Here is a 5,974-nt window from a genome sequence, read left to right on the forward strand (position 1 = left end):
TTCTAGATACTAAAACAATTATACTATTATTAAATGAGTCAAAGCACAACCAAATAATAAAGAGATGATAAAGAAACTCAAAATACTTTACCAAACCTTCTCTTCATTCTTTTTTTTTTTGAAATAAAAAGCTCAACACAATAAGGTGGAGCATCAACATCTCAACAGAAAAGTACTAAACAGATAAAATAAATTAATTCCTAATCATCTTCGGCAAAATCCGTCAACAACCCAAAAGATCAAATATCACTCCACTCTTTGTAACTCTTAATCGACCTGTTAACTACTCCTGCAACACCTGATTCTTGATTCCTAAAAATTCTGTCATTCCTTTTCAACCAAGTGCTCCAAATGATAACAATGAAACCAAACTCACCAATATTCTATTAATTTGACTGCACGATTGACCCCATGAACTACGTAAACTTACGATCATTCAGCTCTATATCCACCAGTTCTATAAGCTGTTAACACACTAGCACCTTTTCTTTCTTCTAACTGCACAACCTCATTGAAGACACCCATATAGCAAAGAGGAACCTGATATATTTCCGATAAAAAACTCAACTATTCCCACACTGCAAACTTCTCTTCCCTTGTATGCGCACCTTACACCAAGCAAACAGCACAAATAAAATTATTGTTTGTCAATTCCCCTTCTATACACAACCATCTCTCCCCTTTGTAACAATTACTCAACCTAAGCATCATAACATCCCACATTATTAATAAACCTCCAGAAGCACCTTCCGATCCCACAAATTCCAAACTCACCGCATCATTACCCCAAAATTGCACTACATCAAACTCAGAAATCACCTCCTTCTTTGTCTCTATCAATCCTAATATATTCACATTATTTTTACTCTTAAAATTTTTACCATTTTCCACTTTCCAACACCCCCTAAACCCCTTATATTCCACAAACTAAAATTTCTCTTCATTCTTATCCCATTTTATCTTAGCATATGCTTTCTTTATTTTCTTATGTAGTTGAGAGTTAGTAATTAGTAGATGAATATTTAAAAAGATAATTAGTAATATCCCTATAAATAAGGTGATTCTTGTATCATGTAAAACAACTTTAATACATATTTTTTATTTTCTTTAATATTATCTCTGTTTTTTTGTTATGGTATCAGAACACTTTCTATTGATACGCACTAATGGTGAAAACCTCAAATCTCAGTACCAAAGTTTTCACAATGGATGATAACACTCCAAATTCTTCTCAAAATTCAAACAGTCCTTGTTATATATATCCAAGTGAGAGTCCTACATCAATTCTTATTTCTCCAGTACTCACTGCAAACAACTACCATTCCTAGTCACGTGCTTTCACCATGGCCATAATATCTAAGAACAAATATAACTTTTTGATAGACTCAATTCCAACTCCTCCTACAGATGTTCCCCTCTCTTCATCTTGGGAAAGATGCAATAACCTAGTACTTTCCAAGCTCTTTTACTCAATATCTCCCTCAATCACACAAAATGTTACCCTCAATCACGACCAAATCCCTCATTTTGGTCATTGAGATTCATGCGATTACTCAATTTGGTCTCCAAAATTTAAAATTATCTATACTAGTCCTCTAGATTCAAGTCTGGACACTAATATGGTCCTTTGACTCTTTCCGGCGATGATTAGGCAAATAGAGTGCTAAGATGGCACCCTCCTTATCTCAAGGGTTTGGATTTGGGTTTACCACTAAAAAATTTCTGTTTGCTGCTCTGAGGTCTTCGGTCAAGCAAAAGAACCAACTTTAAAATTTTTAATTTGGGGATTAATTGAAGAAAGTGAGATGACAAGCTTAGGAAGCACACAGTTCAAAGAGTTTACTTAGAAGAAATCCAAAAGGGTGACTCTGCAAGAGGTACAAAAAGAAAAAAATTGTTTCTGAGTCAAGCAAGGAGAGAGAATCCGAATAGAGAGCTGAATGTGAGATCTCACTACTAAGTTAGAAGTCTTGGAAGCATTGCACCTACACTAAAGGGAACACTCCGCCAAGATGAATAATGAAGTCCTGAGATATGTTGTTGGGTTCGGTTCATAGTGTTTAACCTGTTATGCATCAATCTCCTTCATGTTTTACAGTTTGTATTTCAGTTTCAATGTATGTCTTTCTGTATTTTCTTTGAGAGGTAAAAGACTAAGAGAAAGACATTGAGAAAAAACCTAAGAGTAAAAAAGTTGAGTGAAACACTTGAGAGAAAAGTCAAGAGTGGATTCTGATTTCCTTTGGTTGTAATTTTCTGTCTTGTGTCAAGTACCTGTGAAGTACCCCTTGCTAGTTGGGTAAGCACTTAGTATAAAGAGTTTAGGTATTAGCATAACCAAGTCAAGTTTAGGAAGAAACTTGGGAGCCCATATAGGATTATGTGAACCCTAGGAAATTGGTGTATGTAATACTTTGACTATAGTAAAAATTCCACCAATATTATGGTGAAGACTGGATGTAGGTTGCATTGCACAAGGCAACTGAACCAGGATACATGACTGTGTCAACTTCTTCCTTTCTCTCTCTGTTCTGTTTTCTTATATTTATGAGACAAAAAGAAATTGTCTCTTAAATTTTTCACTGTACAGTTCAAACTGAAATCAATTTTAAGTTGAGTGACAAAGGATTTGTGAATCAAAGAAAAAGAAGCCCATAGATTCAACCCCCTTCTCTAAGCCTTCTGTAACCTTCACAAGGGTAAACGAAGTTGTTTACTCATCATCCAACATGGTAGGGAGGGTGCCATCTCAACATTCCATTTGTCTAGTCATCGCCGAAAAGAGTCGAGGGACCATATTAGTGCCCGAACTTGAATCTGAAGGATCAGTATAGGTAATTTTGAATTTCGGGGATCAAAATGGGTAATCGCGTGAATCTTAGAGACCAAAATGGAGATTTAGTCCCTCAATCACACAAAGTGTTATCTATCTTACCTCTGCTTTGTCTGTTTGCCTTTCGTTTAAATTCAAACCCATAGTTGATAGTAGAACTAGAATAGATATTTCCTGTTTCCTACTAACACAAGTCTATATCTTTACTTTTCTATCAATGTCTTGTTCTAAACTCCCTCCCCCATCCAATATTATAGTGCGAAAATTTTCGTTATGGTCCAATTCTGACCGATAATAGATACCAAGCTTTCCAATATTTGATTGATTACAATTCTATAAATTTCATTTACTATAGAAGTTCTCAAGGAGTTCATTAGAGGAATATTTCCAATAATTGATACATATAATTCAGAGGAATACGTAAGTGATTCATATGCAGCATGGATAAATCTAAGCGACTCTTTCTTAAATGCAAATGATCTTTTCATAGGCGTTTGCCCCCGATCCAATCGGGGAATCAAATTGATTATAAAAACATAAGTTTAATTAGTCGATTTATTAGTGAACAAGGAAAAATATTATCTAGACGGGTGAATAATTTGACCTTAAAACAACAACGATTAATTATGATTGTTATAAAACAAGCTCGCATTTTATCTTCGTTACCCTTTCTTAATAATGAAAAAAGAAGATTTCCACGATCGTTTTTCTCAATAAGATCTTCTGCATATTGCTGAGCTTTATGAGGAAGTATACGCCCTAAAATAAGGTGCTCTCTCTGTTACATAATTTTACACTTCTTTAAAGACGTTGTGGGAGGAATTGGAAAGCTCTCGGTCTCTCCTTGCTTGTAGTTGTCCAACAAAGACCTACCGCCTTCAAGACTTAATTATCTGCTTCTTGAAAGGTCGAGCGATTTTCAGTTGTCAAGTCACAAATTCTTCTCCTAGATCCTTTGCCTCTGGTCACCAAAGTTTTTGCTTTGGTAATACAACATGAAAGACAAATCAATATAGCCAACCAGCAGATTCTTGCCACTACCATCGATCCTTGCCGCCCTTTATACAGCCGAGGTCGCGGCTTAGTTTCCACCGGCACCGGGCGCGGAAGTAATTCTTCCGAACTCTGCACTTATTGTGGGCGGCAGTGCAACACGATTGACGTGTGCTATGGCAAACATGGCTACCCGCCGGGGCATCTTCGGTACCCAAGCAAGCCACGCTTCAACGGAGTCAGGTTCCAAAGGAGATGGTTGCATCGAGTTCTCTTTCAGACCCGATTTTGAATTTAAGCCCAGCACAACATAAGGCTCTTTTGGCTTAAAGTGCTAAAGACTATCATTCAGATGTTAAGGATGAGACAAAGGCCATTGTCCCCAGTCAAACTGGGCATTTTTCAAACCCAAACTTGAGTAGTCATTGCTTATGTTCTTCATATACATTTTTTGTTTTGCATAATACATAATTAAATTTTAAATTCTTTGATCATTGGATAATTGATTTAAGTGTCACTGATCACATAGCATTAAATATTTTTTTGCTTTATTTCTTATTTTAAAATTAAATCAATTATTGTTCATATGCCTAATGATTCTCATGCTATAGCTTTTTATAGGAATGTTGTTCAATTTTTGTCTTCTTTAATTCTCACTAATGTCCTCTCTTTACCACAATTTTATTTTAATTTGATTTCTATCTCTAAAATCACTTCCATACTTTTATATGAGCTCACTTTTTCAAAATATTCATGTCTTTTGTAGGATCCGACCAGCTTGAAGATGATTAATTCGGGTAGATTAAGAAAAAAATTGTATATTCTTGATCAAGTTTTTTCCACTGATAATTCACCACCCATAGTCCCTATCAATGCCACAAATATTACACCCATCATATCCTCAAACCTACGGTACTTCTATTTAGGTCATGTTTTTGGGCGACATCTTAATATTTTACATAAACAATATCCTTTTATTTCTTTGCACCAAGATAAAACTTGTGATGTATGTTATTTTTCTAAACAAAGAAAACTTTTTTTTGAGTAGTACAAACAAAACAAGTGTTGCATTTGAATTATTATATTTAGATATATGGGATCTTTTTCGACAATATTTTATAAATAATCATAAATATTTTTTTACTATTGTTGATAATTTTAGTCGATTCACTTGAGTTATTTTGTTAAAATAAAAAAGTGAAGTATCTCAACACATTAAAAATTTTATTGTTTTAGGAGAAATTCAATTTTAATCAAAAGTTAAAATTCTTCATTCTGACAATGGTCATGAATTTTTTTTCAGTAAATTTTACTCATCAAAAGGCATTATTCATCAATGAAGTTTCGTGAAACTCCCAAACAAAATAGAAGGGTCGAGCGCAAGCACCAATACATTTTAAATGTTGTCCATGCTATTATGTTTAATCAAACATCCCTCTTAATTTTTGGTCTTTTGCAATCAATCATGTAGTGTATTTAATAAATAGAGTTCCATCTTCTATTATTAATTTAAAAACTTCTTTTGAACTTTTATTTAATAAACAACCAGATTTTAATGACTTAAAAATTTTTAGTTGTTTATACTTTGTTTCTACTATATTCTCATCATTCTAAATTTGATCAAAGAACTCGTAAAGCTATTTTTTTCTTTATTATTAACATAGTTTTAAAGGATATATTATTTATTTTGTAAAAGAGAAAAAAATTTTAGTGTCCAAAAATGTAATTTTTTATAAGCTCGTTTTTCCTTTAACCAAAGATATAACCCAACATTTTTTAAAAGTTTTGCCTAACCCAAACACAATCAGTCCATTATCCACAAATACTCATTACCTCCCTAACGGGCCATTCACATTCACTTACCCATCCTTCCATCCTCCACATGATTGTTCATCCCCTCTTGCATATCTCCCAAGCATTCCATCACTTCACACTCCAGAAAACTCCATCACCGAAAGCCTCTCTCCTCCATTAGGGGTGACAACAGGGTGGATAGGAACGAATTTTTGTCCTACTCGATCTCGCTCTGCCTTACAATAACCTGCATCGAATCTGCCCTATTTCTATCTACGAGTAGTAAAAAGTTAAATCCTAACCCATCCCTGCAGGTACCCACCTCGCCACTACCCGCCTCTATAATTATTAAAA

At 34.4% G+C, this 5,974-nt stretch overlaps 1 long non-coding RNA gene across 1 annotated transcript in view; it reads right to left on the reverse strand.

Annotated features, from left to right (window-relative positions):
- Positions 2,706-5,974, reverse strand: part of LOC110271283 — a 15,222-nt gene continuing 11,953 nt past the window's right edge. Inside the window, exons 2-3 of the long non-coding RNA XR_002361848.1 lie at positions 4,137-4,144; positions 2,706-2,905 (exon numbers count right to left, since the gene is read on the reverse strand). This is a non-coding gene — a long non-coding RNA (uncharacterized LOC110271283). The remainder of the gene's footprint in view (positions 2,906-4,136; positions 4,145-5,974) is intronic.

Source organism: Arachis ipaensis, chromosome B04 (genome assembly GCF_000816755.2).
Source record: "Arachis ipaensis cultivar K30076 chromosome B04, Araip1.1, whole genome shotgun sequence".
Classification (NCBI taxonomy): Eukaryota; Viridiplantae; Streptophyta; class Magnoliopsida; order Fabales; family Fabaceae; genus Arachis; species Arachis ipaensis.